This window comes from Pleurodeles waltl, chromosome 10 (assembly GCF_031143425.1).
Source record: "Pleurodeles waltl isolate 20211129_DDA chromosome 10, aPleWal1.hap1.20221129, whole genome shotgun sequence".
Lineage (NCBI taxonomy): Eukaryota > Metazoa > Chordata > Amphibia > Caudata > Salamandridae > Pleurodeles > Pleurodeles waltl.
Window position 1 is genome coordinate 487,380,478 of NC_090449.1, and position 13,399 is coordinate 487,393,876.

At 44.5% G+C, this 13,399-nt stretch overlaps 1 long non-coding RNA gene across 1 annotated transcript in view; it reads left to right on the forward strand.

The window, feature by feature from the left end:
- LOC138260782 (uncharacterized) overlaps positions 1-13,399 on the forward strand; it is a 78,332-nt gene that overhangs the window by 35,744 nt on the left and 29,189 nt on the right. The window lies entirely within an intron of this gene.

Consider the following 13,399-nt stretch of genomic DNA (forward strand, 5'->3'; position numbering starts at 1 on the left):
TCCGGTTCCAGTCTGCTAGCACGTAAGTACCTGCGTCCTCAGTGGGGGGGGGGGGGGGGGGAGAGAGAGCAGGGGGGAGAGAGAGCAGGGGGGTTTTGTAGAGCACTGGGGGACACACACAAGCACACAAAACACACCCTGAGTGGCACAGGGGCGGCCGGGTGCAGTGTGCAAAGTAGGTGTCAGGTTTGCTGTAGAAATCAATGGAGGGACCTGGGGGTCACTCTGCTGATGCAGGCAGGGCACGGGGGCTTCTCGGGCCAGCCACCGACTGGGCTAGGATGACGGCTGCCTGCTGGTCACTCCTGCACTGGTAGGAGGTTCCTCTCGGTCCTGGAGGCTGTGGGTGCACTGCTTTGTCGAGGCGTCTGGTTCCTTTGTTACCAGGCAGTCACGGTCAGGGGGAGCCTCTGGATCCTCTATGCAGGTGTCGCCGTGGGGGTGCAGGGAGGTCGACTCAGTGTGCCAACGACGTTGGAGTCGCCTGGGATTCCTCTCTGTGATGTTTGTTGTCCTGGACTCGAGCCGGGTGCGTTGGGTGCAGTGTGAAGATTCACGCTTCTGGTGGGAAGTGAGTCTCTTTAAAGTTTCTTCTTTGTTTCAATTTTGTTGCTGTTTCTGGACAGAGACACTGTCCTCGGGAGGTTCTTGGTCCTTTAGGTAGAGGTCAGTCCTCAGAGATCGCTGGTCCCGCAGGATGCGTCGCTGTGCAGGTTCTTTGAGTGTGGAGACAGGCCGATAGGGCTGGGGACAAGTCAGTTGTCGTCTCTGTGGGGCTTTCAGATCAGCAGTCCTCCTTGTAGGTTGCAGGAATCTGATTTCCTGGGTTCAGGGTTGCCCCAAAATACTAAATTTAGGGGTGTGTTTAGGTCTGGGGGGCAGTGGCCAATGGCTACTCTCCTTGAGGGTGGCAACACCCTCCTTGTGCCTCCTCCCTGAGTGGAGGTGGGCACATCCATATTCCTATGGGGGGTATTCTCCAAAACCAAGATGGAGGGTTTCTTAAGGCAGGGGTCACCTCAGCTCAGGACACCTAAGGGGCTATCCTGACTGGTGGGTGACTCCCCCTTGTTTTTCTCATTAACTCCTCCGGACTTGCAGCCAAAAGTGGGGGCTGTGTCCGGAGGTGTGGGTATCACCACTAGCTGGGATGCCCTGGGGCGCTGTAACAGGCATGAGCCTTTGAGGCTCACCACCAGGTGTTACAGTGGCTGCAGGGGGAGGTGAGAAGCACCTCCACCCAGTGCAGGCTTTGTTCCTGGCCACAGAGTGACAAAGGCACTCACCCCATGTGACCAGAAACTTGTCGGGTTGTGGCAGGCTGGCAGGAACTGGTCAGCCTAACACTGGCGTTTGGACTGGTATATAGGGGTCATCTCTAAGATGCCCTCTGGGTGCACTTTTCAATAAATCCCACACTGGTATCAGTGTGGATTTATTGTGCTGAGAAGTTTGATACCAAACCTCCCAGATTTCAGTGTAGCCATTATGGAACTGTGGAGTTCGTATTTGACAAACTCCCAGACCATGTACTCTTTATGGCTACCCTGCACTTACAATGTCTAAGGTTTGGCTTAGGCACTGTAGGGGCATAGTGCTCATGCAACTATGCCCTCACCTGTGGTATAGTGCACCCTGCCTTAGGGCTGTAAGGCCTGCTAGAGGGGATACTTACCTATGCCCCTCCCTGAGGGGAGTGTCATGTTGACTGTCATTTTCTCACCACCAGCACACACAAGCTGTGAGGCAGTGTGCATGTGCTGAGGGAGGGGATCACATAATACATGCTGCAACCCACAGGGCCCTTGGTATCGGGGGTACCAGTTACAAGGGACTTAACTGTGGGCCAGGGTTGTGCCAATTGTGGGAACAGAAGTACAGTTTAGGGAGAGAACACTGGTGCTGGGGCACGCTTAGCATGATCCCAGCACACTTTCAATCATAACTAGCATCAACAAAAGGCAAAAAGTTAGGGGGTAACCATGTCAAGGGAGGCATTTCCCTACAAGGGGGAAATCACATTTAGAAGAAAAAGACAAAAAGAGCTCATGAACTGTGATGTCAAAGACTGTAACAAATAACATATCATTATCATACTTCACCAGCTTGTTTGCAGTCTCTTTTAGAAGTCCTTGTACTAGAATACATGGGACACAGATATGCCTCTCAAATTATAAAATTGTGACCATTGCTAATGCAATAAATGTTACAAATATACTAGCTTGTGGCACTCTACTTGTAGTCAGACATTTGTATCAATATACTGATCAGCAGCAAAGAAAGTCAAGCCCACAACTCCACCTCGCATGAAAAGAAAACAACAAAAGCGGATACCTTGTTACCTCGACTGTAAAAAAAAAAAAAAAAAGGCAAATATTGTCAATATCTTCCTCAGTCATAAATTTGTATTTGAATCACTTGAGCTAATTGCTCTAACACGGAGTGTATGTGTACTAATGCTATCGTGACAGAGCAGCGGAGGATCGAGGCAAGCTTTGTCTCTGCAGGGAAAATATTTTTCCTTGTGGAGAAAGAGCTTCCCCAACACCTCCACTTAATCTGTTCTTCCTTCTCACCTGGAGGGTGAGTTATTAAATGCTGTGGCTCAAGTACTTTTCCCTCCATTTCTAGGGTGGGTAAGAGTGGATTTCAGGTTGTGAGTGTGCCTATAAAATCACAGGTTTGTCAATGTCACCAAATTTACATGGCTAACTGGACCTTGTTATACCCAATTTATATCTATTGCATAGGACTTACTACTACAGGGTTTTCTACACTCGTTGGAGGAATCCACAGTAGTAAAACCCTTTTACGTCTGCCAGGTTTCATTTGGTCAATTCCTGACTGGTGTAAACAGACTTTTACAACTCTAAATGTACATTTAGGTCCAAAAATGCCTTTGTTAATCAGATGCTAGGAATTTTATTGATAAAATACAGCTGGTAGAACTACAACCTGATTTGCACTAGGCACTCCCAAATCATCAATATTATAAATAAATTTATGAAGAGCTCTGGCATTATGAATGTAAGAAGTATTCACAGATAATGTCGGCCTTGTACTTTGTAAAAACATGAATGTTACCTCTGTAATACGTCTGATGAAGATAGCATGGTACCTGAATATTGTAACCAAAATATTGTCTGACAGAAATTGTTTACCTAAATGTTGCCCCATTTTGAGGTAATAATTAAAACATTGAACAATATTTTCAATTTATTAAGATTTAGCTCGACCATGAGATCCAAATGATAAATACAAAATCACATAATCAATAAAACTTTAAAAAGCTTTTGAAAAAATGTAAAACATTCCATTCATTAAGTAGACAAAGCGCAATACTTTCACTAAGGGGAGCCCATATTTCAGGAAGACTTGTTTCAATAAACAGTGATTAAAGGGAAGGGCAAACAAATAGCACATGGTTAAGGTCTTGGTATGAGAACATACATAATCTGTCCTCGTAATTTAATCCTTTCTAGGCACCTATAACTACATTTAATGGCAAAACATTAATCTCCAACTATTATAAGAAATGACAAACCCCAAGTTTGTTTATTTTATTTGCATGATTATTATAAATCTTAGCATAATAGTCAACTAATTATATAATTACAACTAGACATTTAAAAGCTACCCTTATGTTGCCAGCCTAAGAACATATAGGGGATAACAATATTTGCAAAAAAAAGCACAATTAAGATTTAATATCCACTATAAAATTCTTGAATTTATGCTAAAACAATAAGAGTAACTAAACAATTATTAAAAAGCGCAAACTTTTCAATGTGCGTGGTTCTGCATTTTTCAAGGGCATAAACTAAATCTTTATGATGCACTAACCGCCACAGGCTGCATATTTAGGCACTTGGTCTGTACAGACAGAAATTTGATAAGTCTATAATTTATCTGCAGATCAGTTGAATCAATTGTCATCACTGCTGGCCGACAAGAGTGTATCCCATTTGAACTAAAAACTGGTTTCAGCAGTTGATGACGTGCTTCTCTTAGGGTCGGGCATATACAGATCAGATGGACCATGTCCTCCCTGGCAGCATTGCATAGCCTGCATGACGTCTCTCCCCCATTCTTCCACAGTGGCTGATCCGCTCTTGATGTAAGAGATCCTAGCTGTATCGCAAGCAAGTGGCGTTTGCCATATACTGAAAATGTTGAGATCAGATATTGCGATGGTGCCAGGGTGGTGTAAGCATGCTTGAGAAGCCAGGCATGCGAGCGTCGTGCAAATTTGCGTTTAGCAAAGATTGCAGACCCATTTCCTTTTTCAACACTGGCACAGAAGGGGATATGACATATTAGAGTCCCATAGGTATGTAATTTGAGTCATTTGTAACTGAATACTATAAAGCCACAATGAAAGGGCTGGTGGTGTTTCCTCTTATTTTGTACCTGGTCTTTATCGTATGTACTTTCCTATCCAGCTGTTTAAGGCAAAATTCAAGCCTAACTTGGGCAGGGGAAGCAGTACAGGGAAGATTGAAAACTAGTTTGTAGATTTGTATTTGTTGCTGATCGAGGAACGAAGCGTCTTTCCCGTGTAGTGCTTAGCTTCCATACGTAGTGGCTAGAAGGAATTTGGCTGACATGACGGACAGTAGAGGTTTCTATGAGGGCCCTTTTAACCTTTTGGCTGGGGCGCAAAAAGCAAATGTCAGCGCTTTGCATTTCTGAGCGATGTCCTGCTTTTGCGGTGCAAGGCTAGCCTCGTTGTCTATAGTAAAACCCAAATATTTGTAGCATAGAGTCTCTTCAAGGCTGATGCCACCAAACTTAATTTTATTTACAGAGTTGGAGACGTATCCTATAGACATGGTTTTTGTCTTCGTAGTATTGATTTCTAATTTAACGTTGCAAAATCGCCCAGGGTGCTAACTAGCTGCTGTAGCCCTATTTCATGTGGCTCAATGAAACAATGTCATCAGCATATGAAAGGTGTGATATGAGCAAGTTCCCCATCCCCGGAGAGTGAGTTGGTCGCGTCTAGCTTTGGGGAGAAGTCCGCATAAAAAGGTTAAAAATGTGCGGGGCCAGAACGCATCCTTGTTTTAAGCCTATATTTGTTGTGAATCCTCCTTGAAACTTTCATACTATCTGCTACCTTGATCTGCACCCAGGTGTTATCGTATATCATTTCAATGCTGCAGAGAAGCCGTTCTTGCAGGCCCCAGCTTTGCAAATTTGTGCCAAAGAAATGCTCTGTCCACTCGATCAAAGCCGCTTTTAAAGTAAACAAAGCATAGATGTAGCTTTTTCTTTAGGCATTTTGCTTTGTCGGCAATGTCACTTAGTGCTAAAATATTGATCATTGTGCCGTACCCCTTCTGGAAGCTGGTTTGGTTCACGGGATGAGGTTGTTTGAATTGGAGCAGATCATCCAATATCAGCGAGGTGAAGTATTTGGCCTCACTGTCAATTAAAGAAATCAGTCTGTAGTTGGCTGGATTTTTTCTGTCACCCCCTTTAAATATTGGATTGATAATAGATCCTCTCCAGCTGTCAGGGATGATTGTTGCGCTCTACTTCTGTGTAAGGATTGCCAGTGAAGTTGACCAGTACTCTGGATAGGCCTTAAATATTGCCTGTGGAAGGCCATTGGGGCCGGGGGCACCATCCCTACTCCCCCTCCTAATTACTTGAGAGACTGCCTTAGCGCTGTATCCATCGTCGATCTGACCAAGGTTCTTAGGACTTGCAGGCTCCTTCAGGTGTGAATTTGCTTCAGGTAAATCTTTAAAAAAAAAAAAAAAAAAGGTTGTTGGCCAGGTAATCCGCCCATTTTATTTTCGGGAATTGATGAACAATGAGTTACTCTTGACTGCCGGTCAATGCTGTTAACTGTTGCCCAAAAGGCCCTGGAATTTGCCTTTTTTGAGCTATAGAGCAATTTGAGCCAGAAGTTGTCCTGAATTTTATAGTTTTTTTCGAAGGGCCTTTATTTGGACACATGTAGATTCTGTGAAAGGACCTTTTTTAATTTCTCTAGGTACATGCCTCAGTTCCTTAATTTAAAAAATTTCTATGATAGACTTGAGGACATCATCTGATTTTTGTGTTGGTGATTGGCGCAGAGCTGAGTGAAGATAATGAAATTAAAAAGGTGGCCTACACTTCCACTACAGGCGAGGCTTGGAGTGTTGCAGATTGAAACAGGGTTTTTATCTTTTCACACAGCTGCGGTAATGAAGACTCTGACAAAATCAGATGTTTTAAGTTGGTAGATGCAATACTTCCAAGATCAGCGACAGGCAAGTGGTGTGGGGCTTTCAAGTCCAGTTCTATATGTTGGTATGAGTGATCGCTGTAGAGAGTAGTTTTGATTTTAAATTTCCTCACGTGTGACAGCAGAGGAAGAGACACAGCCATATGGTCTTATGGTTGCAGCCTTTGTGCTATAGTGGGTGTAACTGGGCGGCATGTCATCTTTGGTCCTGCCATTTAAAACTCTCATACTCCAATGCTCTGCCTCGACCATTTGCTTGCCCATTGCGTCCGTTCTCTTCTGTATTGGTGGAAGTTGAGGGAGAACTGACTACAGAGCATTTTCAGCTGCCAACTGCTAATCCGGTTCAGGAGTATGAATTAAGTGGGCATTGAAATCGGCCATGACTACAATGTCCCATGTTGGTTGAGTGCATCTTCTCTTCTGCTTTATTCAATAATTTCTCAAACAGCAGGGTTTTCTCGACGTTTCTGTGGATGAGCGTAAACCTTAAAAATTACAAGAGGAGTTTGTCAATTGTCACTGAAGCGGAGTTTGACAGCCTGCAGATCATTTTGAGAATGCCAGTTGCTCTGTTGTAATGTGTAGCGCCGTGAAGACATACGCGGCTAGACCGCCATTTGGCCTGCCCGATTTATTACATTTTTTGGCACTGACGTGGTGTAATGGGTAACCTCCCAAGTGGACCATGTCTATTAGCCATGTTTCTTGCAATATGATTATAGTGTAGTTGCAACTGTTTGCAATTGCAAATCCATCTGCGATAATGGTTTTTGCTCTTGCGATATTCCAAGACATGATGTTAACAGCAGACCCCTGATCCATATTTTCTACTTTGTGATTGTCAGTTGCTCTTTCTTGAGTTTAAGATGTGAGCCATCCACCTCCGTTCGTCCTGAGCATCATTCTGTGGTTGTGGAGGTATAGGCATGCAGCTTCAGGCAATTGAGGGGCCATGCAAAGGTTTTTGGTTGACTTCTCCACCCCCCCCTAACCCCCTGGCTGTACTGCTTCTTCTCCGACTCCCTTCTATTCATCTCCATTGTGTATACGTGGGCCTTTAAGTCTGATTGATTTGATTTTTCCATAGAACTGGACAGCAGGGGGCGAGGGTAGCGTCATCTGGACGGGTCTGACAGCAATATTCCCCATGCTTCAAATTGCGTTATTTCATCCATGATTGATGTAACGATGTCCCTTGTTCTCCATGTAGTGGATATTTGCTCTGGCCTGTACTGGTCGCTGCTGTAGAGGAATTTCACTGACATTAAAGTCTGTAGATACAATCTTCTGAGTTGATGGCAACTCAGCCAGCAGCTCCAGGATGTTACCCCTGTTCAAGCAGTCTTGTTGACCCTGCGATGTATATTGTGAGTTAAAATGATCTGACTTGATTCCCAGACTTTATATGAGTAATGGCTGTGCTGAGGTTGGAGGGAGTAATCCGTTATTCCGTGAGGCATTGGCTTTCTCGGCTGATTGCCCTCTCACTGATTGCTATTTGGGTCCATCATAGGCACGTCTACTTGTCTGGTTAAGGAAGTTTTATTTTGTACTTCACTCAAGAGTTTGTGTATTCCAAATCCTGACTTTTGTGGTTATTTGCCCCTGTTCATTACTAATTGTTACCACCCAAGAGGGGTAGCTCAAGTTTAGGCTTGTTTCCAAAATATTTTCCCAACAAGCGTTCTTAGTGCTGGACTGTGGATGATTTGCCAAGGGGGATGGTTTGGTGGACTGACTAATAGGCTGTATTTGTTCCGCATTGCTGTTCCATGACTGTGACTTGGCTCTCGGCGAACTGCCCCTTATGGCAGCTGGGCAGATAGCTGTGAGTTGCAAGAAGCCACTTTGTGTGGGTGGCCTTCAGAGCACAGTCTGCCTCGGATTCCAGAGAGACAGATTGGCCCCCCAATGGCACTGTCTGCGAAGCATCCTTTAATTTCTGTACTAATGCCACTGGCATCCCTGGAAGGTCCTGCGTGGATAGTTGGGAGACTGGTTGAGCCTCAGGGTTTTTGCTACCTATGTGTGCTAACTTGTTTTCTGATGCTGACATTGTACACCCTTGACCTGAAGTCACATCCATGATTTCTGCATCCCTCAGGTCTGGATGGTGTAAATTAATCTGAAGTTGTTCCATTGGCCGGTGCACTTTGTGCTCTGCAGATAGTGGAGAAGCAGCAGATTGTGTATCATTGGAGATTAACTGAACCATTGGCTGTCCCTGCCCTTGTAATTTTCGCATAGTTTCAGACCTTGTCATTGCATGAGAAACCAGGGATCCATGTTTGTGGCTTTAATTGTGCTAAAAATATGGGGTAAAAATTGCCATTTCTGTCTATTATGTCTTTTCCTCGCCTTTCTGGCTCGGTTTTTTTGCCTTTTAGATGGACATTTGGGTATTGGTGCTGTAAGCTTGTCTATACAATTTGGATTAGTCTACGCTGTTTTTTTCCATCTGTGTCCCCATTGCATTGGCATGAACAACATCTGGAGTTCCCGAGGCTATAGGTGACTTAATTTGTGCTTTTGAGTCCTCATTTTCACAGAAGGTTGTGCTCTGAGCATTAGCCCCATTTTTTACTGGACAGCTTGAGCGATACTCTTTTGCTGGCCCTGCTCCTAGTTTCTTTTGCAAAAGCGCTAGGTGAGATAGTCCTTGATTCAGATTATTTGCAGTAAAAATATTACTTATTTGTTTCTAATTTTTCTAACATGTCTGTTAGAATATTTGGTAATGTACTCAATTTGTCGATTATCAGTCCACATTTTCAGGGATCTTGCTCTTGATCCACATTAGCCTTTGGAACAGGTGGCCAGATGGCCAACATATCCAATTTTCGATTTAATATCAGCAATGTGAGTGGCCATAACATTCATTAGGTCAATTTGTAAATCTAGTTTGTCCAATTGCATGTCGAGGACTGACGAAGTGTGGAGGGTGCTTAGATGCGAGGCGTGTAGCCAGGCGAGATCCCCCAACTTGCAGCTAGAGAATTCAGCTGGAAGATGGCTTCTAGGGGGAGTTTTGCTGTTTCTATTGCTGCCGTCTGGAGGGCTGTTGTTGGTGACTGGGGTATTGATATTACTAAGTTCCCTTGCACCTATATTTTGTTGTAATGCGCTCATATCACTAGAGACTTCAATGATCAAGTTGGAAACTTTTTCTTGTTGCAGTACGGCCAGACTTTGATTAACCTTCTCCGATAGTTGTGATGGGCTCAGGTACTGTTCTTTAATATTTGACAAGTCAAAAGTGTTCAGATCCACTGCCTCGACTAGAGCTTTGTCATTTGTTATGGAGAGTGACTGCACTAATGAGAAATGACAAACCCCATGTTCCAAATTCCAAGTTTGGTAAGATTGTGGTTGTGCTCCGGTACAGGTAGGTACAATAATATCCAACTTCTTTCTCCCCGAACACACAGGCATGTCATTGACCATCGAGCTACTCCTGAAACTATGTGAAACTGTTTCAAATAGGTTTTCAGTTGTAAACAAGACATTTCCTCTATATCAAGCTTACACAGTTTAAAGTGCCTATGTGTATGGTTAAAATGTTTAATAAGAGTAAAAGCCTTCATACTCAGCCAAAAAAGTTACGTACATAAAAGACCTCTTAGGTTTTTTTTCCATGCTATGTAAAAGCTGATGCCCACCCTTTTTTATGGCTACTTAATAAGCCAATTTCCAGGCATATAGTTTTAATTGGGGCCACTGTATTAAGTGTGAATTTTTCCCAAACAATTCCCTCCATTTTGTGCAAAAAAATAAGAGGTATGACCTCTATGACGTATAATACAGAGGGGGGGGGCTTTAGCATGGTATACTGATACATTTTAAAAGTGCGTTCCACAAGTAACTCTATATAAAGATAAAGCAGAATTTATATTGATCATTGCTTTGCTTGAGAGATGGGAGATGTCTTTATCTGAGAGGCTAGTAAACATTCCATAAATAAGGGGTATTTATCAAACATTTCCACTTCCTCACTCCCCACAGCCCATTTGCATTTCCCAATCTTTTTGTTACTCTTGCCTCAAAACATTATCACTCTACTTTTTTAATAATCATTTTCAAGTGATTACTGGAGGCATATTTTTACAAGCTATCGTTTCTGTAACCTTTAAGGGGCGAGGTCCATGAGCACCATATTTTCACTGTAAAGTGACAATGCAATATTTTGATGACCTCACTTCGGTGCATCACCTCCCAAGTCATTCAATACAGTAGGGGGATCATAAATGTACAGGGAGATTAGTAGTAGAGCAAGCAAACCATTTTGTTTTAAACCATTTACTATAGTTATTTTCAGGGAAAGCCCACAGTCCCCTCCAAGCAGAATGACACCAGGTGAAAGAGTAAAGTGCAATTAGTATTTCTTTCTTTAAAAAAACTTTTTATTGAATTTTCAAATAATAGTAACACACAACAAAAACATATTTCTCAGTTATATCAAAGATAAGCACATCAAAACAGAATGCGCTTATAATTAAGAGAGCAATATAATGTTTTTGGACAGTGGGAGAGTGTGGTGTGTTGGCCTAACAGTAGACCATATAAAGGATGAGAGTGGTACAGTGGGCATTGCTGTGGGGTAGGGGTGCTTCAAATGGTCACTTAATAATGAACTGAGGAAAATTGGTAAAGGCATAGAGTGGGTGAGGTTAATGAGAGGAAAACACTGAGTCTTCTCCCTCTAGGGCCAGCAGATAAACACATAGCGGGTTCCAAATATCTTTAGGTCTGGAAGTAAGTGACTGTAGCTGTGTATAATCCATGCTGATCTTCTCACATTGTACCATGCTACTTAACCACGCCTGTTAGGATGGGCGGTGACCACTGCCCCAATGCAGTGTCAGTTCTCGCTTTACATGTAGTAAAGCAATGGAGGTACTTCTCTGGATCGATCGGGGGATGTCACTGGTATAACCCAATAATGCAACTATTGGGTGGACAAGAGTCACCTCAATCATCATAGAGAGTGAAGTAAAGATATCAGTCCAGTATTGTCCTATGTGTGGATAGGTCCAGGTTAAATGTATGACATCAGCCTCTGGACTATGACATTTGGGACATTGTGATGAGTGCTGGGGGTCTAGATGAACTAGGAGCTTGGGGGTAGTGTATGCTTGGTGCAGGAATTTGAAGCAAGCAGTTTGTGTTTATGATTGAAAGAAACAAGTTTCATTTTTGAGCAGCACCATGCCTAGACTTTGTCAGGGGGCATCCAAGATAATTTCCCCTGGGCTTCCTTACATGTTGTCAGGCCTGGTTTCATAGCCAGACTAACAAGGTACAGTCGGGGGAGCAGGTGTCCCCTGTCTGCATCTGCGACTGTCAATGGCAAGAAGTTGTTGGGCCACCAGATACAGATTAGCTCACAAAGCATTGTGAAGTTGCTGAAGAACAAAGTGATCCATGTATGAGGCATTATTGAAGTGCGTGGGGTCATCATGTGACAGAACTTGGCCACCCGGGAACAGATTCCCCCATTGTTTGTAAATCGTGGCTATGAAGTATGTATTGCACTAATGCCTCTCTTGTGAGAGGGAGACAGGGTTTGTCCAGCAGTGGTAAGACAGGTGAGTAAAGCAGCCTGCCTCCAGCACACATCTACGTTTTCGCCACACTCAGCAGTTGGATGACAATGTTTGTATATCAACAGGGTCAATTGGGATCCTTTTGGGTAGGATGGCGGATAATGTGGTTCCCTAAACAGATTTCCCTCAAGCTTGAAAGGGGACCCACGCCTCTGGATGACACCAATGGTAGGCATACTGGGATTGGGCAGCAAGGTAGTATAGTTGTGGGTCAGGAACCCCAATCAATCAAGCGGTCTTGTAGAGCGCAGCTTGTCACCCCAGGGGTCTCAAGGCGCTGGTGAGATGCTGCATGCCTCGTCTGGATCGCGATGACGGTAGAAGAGCCAAGTCTTGAGCTGCTTTCTGAAGTTCTTCAGAGAAAAGGAGGTGTGCAGGTGTAAGAAGGTCATTCCAGGACTTGGCAGCAAGGTGAAAGAAGGAGAGCCTACAGAAGCGATTGCAACGGATGCGGGGGACGTGGGCCTGTGCAAGGGTGGTTGAGCGGAGTTCTCTGGTCGATTGGTGGAAGGTGAGGCAGGTGTTGATGTAGGCGGGTCCGGAGTTGTGAAGGCCTTCGTAGGCATGCATGAAGAGCTTGAAGAGGCATCTTTGCTGGATTGAGAGCCAGTGGAGAGCCCTGAGGTGGGGAGTGATGCTGGTTCTTCTGTGGAGTTCGAGAATGAGTCTTGCTTTCGCATTCTGGATGGTCTGTAGGCAGTTCATGAGATATTTCATGGTTCTGGCATAGTGTTGCCGTACTCAAGTTGGCTGGAGATGAGGGACTGGGTGACTGTCTTCCTGGTAGAGATGGGGATCCTTTGGAAAAGCAGGAGAAGGAGACGATGTTCATCTGTTGCTTCATGCTCAGTTGGGTGTCCAGGATAGTTCCGAGGTTGTGTGCATGGCTGGTGCTTGGGGGATAAGGATGGAGGGCAACCACAGGGGCCAGGGTGGAGGGGGCTTGTTCACCAAGTTGAGGATCTGTTTGTTTGAGTTGAGTTTGAGGCAGTTGGTCCTCATCCAGGTGGTGATGTTGGTCATGGTGTTTTGGAAACTGGTATGTGTGGTGATGGTGGCGGTGTAGTCTGTGAGGGATGGGACAAGCTGGCTGTTAGTGTAGGAGACAATGTTGAGTCCGTGGGTGTGTGAGATGTGTGCCAGAGGTATCATGTAGTTGTTGAAGATGGTGGGGCTGAGGGAGGAGACCAGGGGAATACCACAGATGATGTATTTTAGGTGCAGAGACGAAGGGTGGTAGGTGGATCCTCTGTGTTCAGTCAAAGAGGAAGGAGGTCCAGTTGAGTGCATTGACTTGGATGTCAACGCAGTGGAGCCTGGTCATCGTGTGGTGTGAGAGATGGTGTTGAAGGCTGCAAATAAGTCGAGGAGGATGAGGGCAGCTGTTCCCCGTAGGTCTTGTTCTCTGCTGCGAGTTTTAGATACCAGTAAAACTGTGAGGAATGAAGGTGGAATTCAGTCACTAATTCCTGGAATAATTTCAGGTGGCCTGCTCCTCGGCCATCTCCCAGTGTTGATCTACCTATAAAGTCTCAACCGTGAAACCCACCAA